This window comes from Silene latifolia, chromosome 8 (genome assembly GCF_048544455.1).
Source record: "Silene latifolia isolate original U9 population chromosome 8, ASM4854445v1, whole genome shotgun sequence".
NCBI lineage: Eukaryota > Viridiplantae > Streptophyta > Magnoliopsida > Caryophyllales > Caryophyllaceae > Silene > Silene latifolia.
Genome location: NC_133533.1, coordinates 63,501,715 through 63,515,599, shown reverse-complemented (window position 1 = coordinate 63,515,599; position 13,885 = coordinate 63,501,715). Strand labels below are relative to the sequence as shown.

At 40.4% G+C, this 13,885-nt stretch overlaps 1 non-coding gene across 1 annotated transcript; it reads right to left on the bottom strand.

Annotated features, from left to right (window-relative positions):
* Nucleotides 1-323: 323 nt before the first annotated feature.
* Nucleotides 324-430, bottom strand: LOC141597886 (small nucleolar RNA R71). Its single transcript, XR_012523097.1, has one exon. It is a non-coding gene; the product is annotated as a small nucleolar RNA R71 (small nucleolar RNA).
* Between the last annotated feature and the right edge of the window lie 13,455 nt (nt 431-13,885).

The window sequence follows — 13,885 nt, the reverse complement described above, 5'->3', positions numbered from 1 at the left end:
ATGGTACTCCTAGACCACCACATTTAACCGGTAATTTTATTGCCAAATCCGCATTCATACAATTATTTGAGAGAAGTCAATTTGGAGGGATGCCTAGTGAAGACCCTCATTCACATATGGAGACTTTTTGTGACTATTGTGATGTGATTTCTCAAACCGGAGTTACTCAAGACCAAATCCGATGGGTATTATTTCCTTTTTCTTTGATCGGTACCGCAAAGCAATGGTTGAAGAGCCTAGACAAGGCTACCCTTGGTATTTATTCATGGAAGAAGTTAGCACTTGCTTTCTACAAGAAATTCTATCCTCCGGAGAAGACCAATATGTTGAGAGCCCAAATCACCGGGTTCAAGCAAAGGGATGAAGAATCATTGTATGAAGCATGGGAGAGATTTAAGGACACTTGTCGTTCTTGTCCACATCATGGACTTAGCGAGTGGTTCGTTGTGCAACAATTTTGGAACGGTTTATATGAAGACTCCCGCAACATTCTCAATATGGGATCTAATGGGATGTTCACCGAAATTGATGACAATCAAACGTGGGCCAAAATCGAAGAGATGGCGGTTCATAATTCACAATATAGTAGGCCTCGAAAGGCCACTAGAGGAGGAAAGCATGAGGTAGATTCCATCACACAATTGGGTGCTCAACTAAGTTCTCACATTGACACCATCAACTTGAAGTTTGAGAAAGCCATGGCTAAGCTTGATGAAGCTTCCAAATCACCCAAACAACATGTTAATGCTATGGTGGCATCATCCTCAATTCCAAGTGGAGTATGTGAGAGTTGTGGAACTTTGGAACATGACCAAAGTGAATGTAGGGGAGCAAATGAACAAGTGAATGCTTTCCAAGCATACAAGAGTGGCACCCCTTATTCCAACTATTACAATGAGAATACCAAATTCCATCCAAATCTTTCATACAAGAGCAAAAATGTTCAAAACCCTCAACCAACATACACCCCATCTCCAATGAGAAATCAAGCTCAAAGACCCATTTACAACCAAAGCCAAAGTTATCAAAATCAACCTTCCTACAACCAATCCAATGACCAAGGCTTTGATGTTCAAAAAGCGGTCCTCTAAATGCAAAAGAACCAACAAGAATTTTTCACCCAAATGCAAAAAGATAGCCAAGCCAAAGATATCACCATCAACAACATACTAGCCCACACTAAGATGTTGGAAACTCAAATGTCTCAATTAGCATCTTCTAGCTCTCAAAGACAAAAGGGGAAATTACCACCTCAAGGTAAAACACCAAGACATGAAATGGTGAGTGCCATCCATTTGAGGAGTGGTACAAAAAATGAAGGGCCGAAGAGGCCAATTGATGAAGATGTTGTGAATGCTAGTGACAAGCAAAGAGTTGTGGAGAACTCTAAGGAAGAAGAAGAACCCACCACCAATGAAGTTTCAAAGAAGAAGAATAAAGAGAAGGCTAAGGAAAAAGAGCCTATTGTGATTAGACTTCCATTCCCAAGTCGCCAAGCTAAGCCTAAGTTTGATGAACAACTTGGAAAGTTCATGGAAATTGTGAAGAACTTAGAAGTCTCAATCCCATTCACGGAATTGATCAATCATGTTCCGGCCTATGCGAAATACATGAAAGACATTCTTACCAAGAAGAAATCCATCCGTAAGCTAGAGACTATTGCCTTTTCCAAAGTGAGTAGTGCTATTCTTCAAGGAAGTTCCCCTCCAAAACTCAAAGATCCGGGAAGTTTCTCTATTCAATGCACCATTGGCGATACTACAATCAACAAAGCATTATGTGACCTTGGAGCAAGTGTAAGTGTCATGCCATACTCGGTATGCAAGAGGCTAGGAATGGGAGAACACAAATGCACTAACATTACTCTTCAAATGATGGATCGATCAACAAAGATACCTTTAGGGGTATGGGAAGATGTGCCAGTAAGAATTGGCAAATTCTTCATTCCGGTAGACTTTGTCATTGTAGACATGGAGGAGGATTCTAAAATTCCTATCATTTTAGGAAGACCTTTCTTGCACACCGCGGGAGCGGTAATTGATGTGAAACATGGAGAGCTCATACTTGAAGTGGGGGATGAGACAATCACTTTCAACCTTGACAAAACAATGAGAGCTCCCCGACTACATGAGCTATGTTTCAAGATCGATCACTATAGCCGAGAAAGTGATAGAAAGAAGTTAGCATCTCAATGCAAAGATCAAGCTATCGGTAAAGAATCACCACCCATATGGAAGAAGAAAATGGATAACCCTCAAGTTGCTCTATCCGAAGAGCAAGGAAATTCCAATAATGAGAGCTTGAATAGCTCACCACCAATCATGACAAGCAATGAAGAAGGCCTCATTGGCCATGACAAAAAAGAAGGAGAGTTGCTCTTGTCAACTCATGATACCATTGGGGAACAAGCTAATGAAGTTTGTGGTCTATGGGATGCCGAATTTGAAGGATTAGTCAATCCCTACATTGGCAATGCTATAACCTTTGACCAAGGCTTTGTTGATCCTAGTCACCATCTTGACTCGGGTCACCACCATGAAGAACATAATGTGCAAAGATCTATGCAAGATCTTTACACTGAAAATGAACAAGCCTTCGACTACTTTTACAAGGTGTTTAGCAACATCAACAACACCTTGGCTTTGCCCTATTGACATCTTATTCAAGAATGAGAGTTTGGTGGAGTCCTCCCTAAACCACCATTTGTAAATATTCTAACCCTTTAACTAGCATTTTATTTCCTTTATTGCATCTTTGTCATTTTTGGATTTGCAATTTTATACTTTGATCAAGGTTTTCATCATGAGAGAAAGTGAGGGAGGTATTTTAATGTGTTTTGATGTGTAGTGTTTGATCTAGTGTGGGGATAGCAAATGCCTAGGCGAACCGAGCCTTTGTAGTACACCCACAATATTCAACAAAGGAAATGAAGAAAGGATGACTTAAGGAAAGGAGATCCCCACGGGCAGAACTGAGCTCGTGGGTGTAGAAGAGAATCCGAGCGTCCCAGGAGGGAATCCACTCGTGCTGCTGACAAACCAGGCATCCCAGAGGAGCATTTGAGCGTCCTGACCTTAGGACGCGGGTTTTGGGAATGCTGGAATTGAAGAAAGGGGTCTGTTACAAAATCTGCACAGATCATATTCAGGACGCCCATCCCAGACAAGGAGCCGCTCGTCTTGAGAACAATCCGTGCGTCCTCGCATGCTTCAAAATTATAAGTCTACGCTGTTTATAAATCCGAGCGTCCCGAACAAGATCCGAGTGTCCCCAGGAAGGAGTCTGCTCGTCTTGAGCAGGATCCGCGCGTCCCAGCACGGGTTGGAAATTCAGCAGGTACTGACTGAGGATCCGAGCGTCCCGACTTGAAGCCGCTCGTCCCCTGCTGCTACTTAACCAAAACACGGGATTCAACCCTCCTTCCCCAAATCATTTCTATCTTTTATAAACACAAACACACATCCTTTCTCCCTCAAAACCCTCATTCAAAAACACAAATTTCTCAACCAAATTCACCAAACTCAAAACAAAACTTCCTCAAATCAAGATTAAACTGCTCCTTTATCAACAAAAGACCATCCAAACATCAAAATCCTCACAAATTGAATCGATTTTCTAGGGTTTGAATACAATTTTGAAAATCCTAAAATTGATTGGGAATTGATTGAAGCTTGAGGAAACAAGGAGCAATCAAGCACAATATTGGTTTGTTGATACAAATTTGACAAGGAGAACAACATGGCAAGAACAAAAGGCGGAAAAAAGGCACCAATCATTTTACCGAGCTTGATTTTGTCTACCTTGAGTCTACCATGAATATCAATGGAAAGTTCACCAACGAATACAACATTCTTCAATTTTTACTTGATCGGTGGCTTGAAATTGATAATGGAAAAGATGGAGCGGCTTTTATTCTGAATGGAGGCTTAGTGACGAGGTTGGCCAAGCATTTTAATCTAGATTTCAACAAAGATAAAACATATAAACCGGTTAAAGGAAGCAACCTCCTTGATATGGCTACTATGATCAACAAGTTCCATTGGGTCAAGAATGACAATCTTGACAACAAGTATGAGTGGCTCATTAAAGAAGCTAAGTCGTTCATCTTACCTAAGAAAATATGCGCATCGCCGTTCATAGCCCAAACTACCTACTACCCGTCTCTAAGGAAGCCGACGTTATTATGAAACAACATAGGGAATCAAATGCCAAGCCCTCCTCCTCCTCCATTGTTACTCCACAATATCCATTTGCCTACCAAGAATTCAAACCAAGTGGCTCTAATGTCATGGTAGGCAACGACTACTTGACCCAACTATTGCAACATATGCATAAGGAAGCTCATGAAGATCGGGTCAATGCTTACCGTGCTCAATATCCGCCCCTCCTACATTTAGCTAGGCAAGGACTACTTGATCCTTCATGTCCTTTGCCTAGTTGGGCGGATAGGGAGGTATTCTTCCCAAGTGCTTCTAGAGATGCCAACATGGATAGTCGAGTTGCTCAGGGGAAGGAGTTGTTGTTGTTGAGGACGGGGAAGGTAATGACTCTTGCCAAGAAGAAGAGGAAGAAGAGCAAAGTTCAATTGATGATGAGAGTGGTGAAGCCTCCGGGTCAATGGAGGTAGATGAAGAATAAGATGATGAGGAAGTTGATGATGAAAGCGATGATAGTGATGAGGATGTCGCAATGAGCGACAATTGAGGATTGACAAGCTTTTTGGAGGATGCCATATATGCGAGGTTGACAACTTCACTTCAACCTATTCCATTGTGAGTTTCCTACACCTCCTCTAGCTTTGTTTATTTCTCTTGTTCTAAATTTTAAACTTGATCATTTGTTTTGAGTCCTAGCAACACTCAAAGGACTCCCACCTCGGTCCCATTGAGGTGTCTCATTTTGTTCCCACTTTTGAAAATCCAAAATGACAACTAGTTTCATGCATTGCATACTTGTGCATAAAATTCCCTCCTTTTGACACTAGAAATAGTGTCTTACTTGGTTTGAGGAAGTTCAAACACAAGGATTAGGAGTTAATCCAAATTAGCTCTCCAACCAATAAAATCATGCATCATATAGAGTAGAATAGATTGCATCATTTATATATATGTCATATAGTTTGCATATTAGTGTAGAAATCATGCATTTTCATTTAGCTTGCATAATTTCCTATCGTATTGGCCATTAGGGACAATGCCCATACTAGTGTGGGGATGAAAAATTCTAACTTGACTTTTAAATCAAAAATTATAAACATTGAAAAATTTGGAAAAACACAAAAACATGTTCTTTTATTTCATAAAAGCAAAAACCATAAACATTAAAAAAATTGAAAAACCAAAAACATGTTCATTTTCTTTGTAGTGTAGAATTGCATATTTTGTATATACTTGTTTGTTTGTTTGTTTGTTTGTTTATCCTCCTATTACATTGGATCGACTACGCCACATCCGAGGCATGAGGATTATGAAGACCGCATGGTATGATCTTTCCAATCTCCTTTTTCCTCTCTACGTTAATGACTATGTGGCTTTAATTTTGATTGATGCGGTATAAACCAATGTGATTTTAGGAGTTGAATTTAGTTTATATGGCATACTACTTGATTGAAGCATTTGCATTAGGTTGTATAAATGTTAGTTGCATCATAGCATGTAGTTGCATTGTAGGAAATTTTTTGTGAAAACATCTATTTGGGAAACTTGACAAGTGTATATAAGGTCCTTGTAGATGATTTTTCTTCTTAAGACTTTGCTCATTAGAATGCTTCTAAAACACCCTAGGATGTGTCATCCTAGTATCCTTTGACCCATGGATTAAGGCCTAGTGAAGAGTACCTTGTGGTGTGATAACTCCTTGGCTACCGTATATTCCAAAGTGACCCTTGAAACCATGCAACCATCCTCCACATTTATCACATTTTGTAAACAAAAGGGAATGAGCATAAAAATTTATCGATTTGAGTTCAAGCGTTGAAATGAAAATAAAAAAGTTTGCAAAATGCATCAAAGAAAAGAGGAGAAAAAATAGACTCCTATGCTTCAAATATAAGCACCCTCCTTACAAATTGGGGTTACTTTGAAAATGTTCAAAATGCAAAAAGTTGAAACTGTAAAGCATCAAATGCCAAACATCAAAAAATGGCAAAAAGAAATTGTTCTCAAAAATGTCAAACGCCACAAGAAATTGGGGGGGGGGGGGAATAACAACAACATCAAAAGCAAACTCCCATCATGAAACTCAAAATACATTGATCCCTTTTTCCATTGAACCCACTTTTATGCATGGTGGAGAGGGGACGACCCTTCTTCTTGTCTAGGCAAGAAGGGGAATTCTGTGATCTTACAGTGTTTCTAACACCATAGGGAGACTACTCTTGACGAAAGCATTTAACGATTGAGGATAAAGGTACCCTAGCTTGACACAACTTGGAGGTGATTTATTGGTATCTTCCTAGGCTTAGTAGTTTGGAGAAACCGTATCTATGATGGAGTGTGTACCTTTAGATTGCTTCCCTTCTAGATAATTTCCGCCACTTAGATGAGGAAAGTGGCTATTCATTTTTGTAGATGCATCCATTACTTGCTTTTGTGTGTTTAATGCTTGGATGTATCGCCATTTTGGCAAGCCCCACCTTGCCTTGCAAGAAGGCATCCTACCTCATGGTTGTCTCGTTGTGAGTTAAAGGGGCGGAGTGAGACCCGCTAATTATCTCATATCGGCTATATTAGTAGGCTAGTTTACATAAAGGTCCTAGTTTTAGTCACCTCTTTACTCGGGATGAGCAAAGGTTCGGTTTGGGGATGTTTGATGTGACTCATATTTGAGCACATTTAGTCCCCGAATTAACCTCGTTCCTATGCTTTATAACACTTATTTGGGTCATTTACTATCTTTAGTTTCCCATTTTGCATATTCTTTGAGGTTTTGTCTCCTTGGTAGGAAAGGATTGCTAACCTTGCATTTATGAGGCGAAATGGAGCTAAATGGATTGCATCTAATGACCAAGCATCAAAGATAAGACAAACACTAGAAGCGTAAGTAGATAAATAAAGAGAAATGGGCAATGATGAAAGGATCCTTGCATTCCCAACACGATCCTTGCGGATTGTTAAGGAGCTAAATAAGAGAAGCACTCTGCCCAGGGATCCGAGCGGCCCGAGCATGATCTGAGCATCCCAGAACACCAGGATCCGAGCGGCTTGATCCCAGGACGAGCGGACCGTGAAGCATGATCCGAGCATCCCCTCCCCTGATCCGAGCGGATCCCTTCACAGAACAGCTCATGTCACAGCACGGGACGAGCGGATCGATGTAGGACTAGCAAGGAGGATCCGCGCATTTTCCTCGGGAGTAGCATTTCCTCAAGCTTTCTTAGGGTCTTAATAGTCATTTAAGCCCTTAGTAACCCTAATACTTGTACCTAATCTTTAGTATAAATACTCCTTTGTACTACCTAAATTAGCATGCTCTCTTAATCAATTCTTAATCCAATCTTAATACTCTCTTAAATTAGTCTTAATTTAGTTGTAATACATTTCTCAATATTAATCACATCTTAATATTTCCTTAATTTCTCTATTGTTATTCCTTTTATTTGGGTAATTAGAAGATTATTTGGGTTTATTTGGAGGATTGAAAACCTTCCGTCAATCATCAAGTACTTCTATTATTCTTTGCTTTATTATTTGGAATCATCTTTATAGGTATAATTACTCTTTACCCTTGTTTAATTATTGTTAATCACTTTCATTTATTCATCATGTTTTGCTTTGTTAGTATGATTGAGAATCTTATTAGCATGCTAAACTTGATCATGAGTGAGTAGTTCTTTAGCAAGGGTTAATGGGGAATTAAGGGAAACAAACATGGGGATTGATCTATGCTTAATCTAATATGTTTTCATAATTAATTTGCTTGCTTGTTGTGATTTCAACTTATGCACATGTTATGTTTGATGAAATGCGAGCCTATGAATCCTTGCATTTTTTACCCATCTCTTATCTCTTCAATGCTGCTTGTAAGATATAAACCAACTCGAGCCTCATTAGACCATGCATAAAGTTGAATATGAAGGATTAAGTCGACCTGTAGGTGTTGTACAGTCTAGACGACTCGGCTCCGAGACCCAAACTTTCTTAGGGATTGTAAGATATACACTAACTCGATCCCATCACGACAATAAGTGCTTGCATCTAATTTAGAACATGTTTGTATGATCAACTCCCATGAATCCCCTATGAACCCATGACACCCTAGTGCCTTTAATCAATTGTTTACAACTCCCTTTTTAATTGCTTTGCTTTGCTTTCATTACTTTACTTTCATTTTGTTGATTAGTTTAGATTACACATCAGCTCAACCCAAATTGTGACACCCTAAGGCATAGCTATTTACAATTGAGAATCCTACATCAATACCCGTCCCTTGGGATCCGACCTTTACTTACCTCTTTACTAACAGTAGTTTGTGAAGTTATAAATATTGCTTTGGTTGGTAACTTTTGACGACGAGTTTTAACCGGACCAACAACACTTCAACTCGAGTCTAATATAGATAATCCATCTTAAATCTACCAATAAACAATAACGATGTTGCGATTCTGAGTTCACAGCCAGAAACCAGCTCAAGAACAGACGCATGAAGTGTTGCGCCTCTTCCAGAGGACGCAACAGCTGCTGCGTCTGTTCTGGGTTGGTGTCTGCCTCTGAACTCTTTCTCGTTTTTACGCAGCTCTTAATTACGGTTTAAATCAACTATTATTCGTATTATCACCTCTAATCTGACGTATTTTCATATTTTAATTCTACTTTTATTTTCCTTTTATTTTCTTCTTCGAAATCCCGTGTCTTTGAGCGTGCTTTTGACGTAGATCAAATAAACTTCGTAAAGCTTATAATTTTAATTATTGTAATTCATTTATCGTAATTATTATTATGTATGATTTAATTTTATGGCATCCATATGTAATTAATTTAATTTCCAACTTCGACCAAATTGTTTGCTAAAACACGTGTTAACCGACATAGTCTAATTTCACATGCTAGGATTAATCTATGTTTGTTGCATTACATGCATTACATCGACGACATATGAAATATGAACAATTTCCCTAATCTTTAGTAGAGGCCGCTATCAACGGGGGCGGAATTAGGTGTTCGAATTAAAGAGCTTCCTAATACGTACCCTCAACCCTTGCTCTAGTTATCTCTGGATATCCGTGTCCATTGGCATCTCGAGAGTCATTATAGACATAGAATGCTAAGGGTAACGAGTTCTTAGTGTTCATGTCATTACTTTGTGTCTTGACATGACACGAGGTATTCGAACGGTTTCCAATTTTTCCACAATAAATTGGTTGGGATTCCAGAAATGCAGGCTTATTCAATATTTCACCGGTTTTAATGCCTCACAAATCAGTAACGGCCCATGACGCGCTTTGGCAAACCAAGGTTCCGTGGGAGAAATGTCGCCGCCTAGAAATCAATGTGTGGGTGTGCGCGGCGCGGGTGGCCCATATCCACAGTTTGGCGACTTCGCTGGGGATGATACACTTACGTGTTACCCAGGGTGAAACTTGAAGAAGGTTAGGGAATAGCGTATACGAGACAGTTGTCGATTTTCATTACTCGAGCTTCTTAGGTAGTTTCATTTGGTCTTAATAGGCCCAAAACCAACCCATTCGACCAATCGTCCCGTCCGGACGGTCCAAATTCCTATTTGGGCCTAAAGATGGATATCGATTGACGTCAACCATACTGCGATACATACTCATGTTTGTATCAGGAGCTTTCACTACACGAGGAAATGGACTAGGAACTGAACTTACTCATGTTTGGCACGGACCTCTCCACAGACCAGGGTTTGATTGCTTGGTATGGCAACCCACCTTTCTAAGCCAAAACCCTTTAAATGCACTCAACATACCGTTATAATGCCCATATGTATGTTTGTATCATATACGTGATCACCATTTGTAAACAAAGTTATGACGAAATTTTGTAAAATAAAATCCATTTCAAAATGTAAACATTTTCAAAAACTGCCTAAAACAGCGCAAAATAAGCCGAAACTCTGTCCAAATGTTGACTCAAACTTCGGGCCTCAAACCCATTTCAAAACTCACTTTGAGTCAGCACTCCTACAACTACACTACAGTTGTCTAGGACAAACATTTCAAAATTTGTCATTTTCAAATTCCATTTGACACAGTGGCACACACCCACTTCACGAGTCATGTCCTTTTCTAAGTAAGTGTGCGAAAATGGCCGATCGTGTTTTGCTTCATCGTCGATCTCTTATGCTCAGCCCAAAATGGTGGGAACTAGTTAAGGAAGCATTAATGGTCGATCCGAACAACCCGCAAATGGTAATGATCAAATCCTAACTGCTCTCCTTCGTCTCCAGACAAGCCAAGACCAAGCTTATGATCGCCTTAACGTTATCGAAGGCTGTATTGTCGCTGTAGAAGCTAGACTTCCTCCTGAAAGAGGGTCCCATTCCCGACGTGCTCATGCACGATAATCCTCCACCCTTCGAACAACCAAAAGTCAATCTTCCACCAGGTCCCACTGAAGCTGAAAAGCGACTCCAGTATTTGGAGGAGCAACTAATGTATCTCAAGGGAGATGATATCTACAGGGAAAACAGTCGCAAATTTGAGGCACTAAATGCTCAACTACCAACTAACTTCAACATGACTGACATGCCGGAGTTTAAGGGGCACAAAAATCCTTTGAACCATATTCGTGTATCCAAAGATTATATGTCTATCAAAGGCATCAACCCAGAGATGTTCTTAAGGATCTTTCCTTCATCTCTTGATACTATTCCTAAACAATGGTTCTACTCCTTGGATCATAAGAAAATTGCTACTTGGGACGATGCTGCAATTGAGTTCACCAAACAATACGCAGATAATGTTGAAATTCAAGTCAATATGCGCACTCTAGAGGTTCTTACCCAAAATGAGAAAGAAGGTTTCACCGACTTCCTAAGTAGGTGGATAAAGACTAGCACGCAACCTAAGTAGGTGGAAAAAGACTAGCACGCAACTCGTCGAACGCCCAGACGAAGCTACTCTTGTTGAAAAGTTCGTGGACAATTTAAGGCCAATTTATGCAAACCATCTAAGGTACCAAAACATAAAGTCTTTCAAAGACTTAACTGTGCTAGGAACAAGAATTAAAGACGACATCCGTAAAGGACTCTTGTCCAAAACGGCAGGTCGCGGATATCAAGGCACAATGAGTCGTTTTTATGGCTCCACTAGCAAGATCGATGAGGTCAACCTTGTCGAATCGTTCACTAAGAAGAATAACCCGCAGAGGAAGTTCACCAACGTTGGTGACTCGTACTCCAATGCTCTAAAAGACTGGTGAAGCAAGGCAAACTCCAACCCATAGGACCTACACCTGACCCAGAAAAGAAGTCTAGGTTCTGGGATGAGAACGCCTACTGCGAGTACTATAGAGGCGAAGGGCATGATACAGATAATTGTTTCAAATTGAAGCATGCCATTCAGGATATGATTGAAGATGGGCGCTTGCCTATACCTCCTGCAAGCAAGCCTAACAATACTCAGAATCCTCTTGGAATTCTGATGATCACGGATGAGGAATCCACCTTGGATTGTTCACACCTCATTTCTCCAGCTGAAGATGAGGTCAATGCACTAGAAAATGAGGAGAGTTATTCCACCATCTCCCCTACTATCGCTGATTTTGTCGCATGGGCAAAGGGTGTAAGTAGACAAGTTTCAGAGCTAGAAGCTACAATGGCATCCCTACGCAATCCAAGCACTATACCTAGGGGAAACATACCAGTGATTCTTATCTCAAGGATCCACAATGCAAGAAGTGATCGCAGTAACCGACAATCTAGTCGAGCAAATAATCAACCTAGAGGCTAAAATCATAAGCTTGAGAGAGCTCAATATCGTCAATGGAATATGGGCGGATGACGATGAAGATGTTTACCTCAAAGAACATCCTTTAGTTAAAGCTAGTGAAGATCAAGATGTGGACCACCTTACTCGCTCGGGACGTCCATATCAAAATGTCACTCAAGGACAAACGACTGGTCCAGTTGCTAATAGTCCAACTACTAATACTAATGTCATCACACCAAATGATGGCGAAGATACATCTGCTGACCATTTATTGACCATTTATTGAAGCAATTTCTTTATGGCAAAAGACCACACGGCGTTAACCTCTTCCAGACTCGACTCAAGCTAACTAGTGGATGAGGACTTCCTCCCTTTGGCGTCACTCATAACCTCGCTCTATACATCACAATTCATTTCCTCAATGTTATACCACTAAAGACAAAGATACAAGTTAGGCATTTATGTCTAAACCAAGGCGTTGAACGATGGAACGCAACGTAAAGTAGTGGGGCTAATTAATCTTACAGCTTTGGGCCAATTGAGCGAAAGGTTAATTTTCGACATCGAGGCATCTTTCAATATACTTCTAGGTAGGCCCTGGATTCACGTTTCCAAAGCAGTGACGTTCACCTTATACCAAAGATCAAGATCCCTCTAGAAGACAAGGTAGTGACGATCACTTCGTCACCTATCAAGGCCGTAATAGAGAAAGTTTTAAGGAACCAAATAGTTACAGATCCAGTGTACGAGCTTGGAGGGTTTCAAATCATAAACCTTATAGAGAGTAAGCCGGCTCCCTTGTACTTCAACCCATACTCGAACTTAGTGGTCAACCACATACTGAAATCCCAGGGCTATTTCACAGAATGCCACTAAACCCTATCATAGAGAGTACCTTTGCACCTTTTAAGGAAGGATACCACTCAAAAGATACCATGCTTGGCTAGCCGAAACCCTTGAAATGCTTAAAAAAATCGCAAAAGTAAGGGAGTCCAAATGCAACCCCACTAAATGACTTTGGTGGGTGAATGTGAATATTTTCATGGATTTCCCGAACCTTGGAGGTCAAGGTTATTCAACTAAGGACAACTTCCAAGTTAGGCATTCCTCCGAAAATGGCTCCTACCGTCAAAACTCGAGGATCGATTCATCAAGGCAAAGACATGATGAGATCATTACCATGATACTTCAAGACGACCATTTCAACCCTACAACACTCCGATCACGATCGAAATCAAAGAAAAGATGGAGAAAGTCGATAAAGTGGACCAACAATCAAGGAAAACTCTTCAAGGTCACTACTAGAGAAGAAGAGATATTCAAATGAGAACCCGAAGACAATGAATTTGAGTTAGAGTCGAAATCAGAGTCGGTGTCGGAACCTCGGTCACTAGAGTCTCCTCCCGTCGTTACTCCCCACCTTTTGTATCGCCATAATAAGAATTTGGGAATGTCCCAAAGAATCGTCCCTTTACCACCACCGATGGAACGCAGATGGCTTCTTTGTTTAAGCTATTTTCAAACATTAATATGAATAAATCGAGTGTGTTATTCTGAATGCAATTAATCTTCGATGATAATGAGGATGATCCCGACCTGCACTCAATCGAATTACCTCCCTATATAATTAAAGAAATACTAGAAGAGGGGGAAGGGGCACCAATTATAGAAAACATCGAACCTATCAACGTAGGAACGAAATTAGAACCCCAAGAACTTAGGATTGGGACGACCCTAAACCCAACTGAAAGGGCAAGTTTCATCAACGTCCTACACGAGTACAAATACATCTTCGCTTGGTCTTACAAGGACATGCTAGGGATCGATGGATATTGCAGAACATTGCATTCCAATTAAGCCTCGGTTTCAAACCTCAGAAATGAAACTTCGATGAGCAAAGATTAAAGAAGAAGTCTTTCAAGGCCGGATTCATCAAAGTTTCTTCTAGGGTAGGCCCGAATCCGGGTTTGTGTTGATTTCGAGACTTGAACAAAT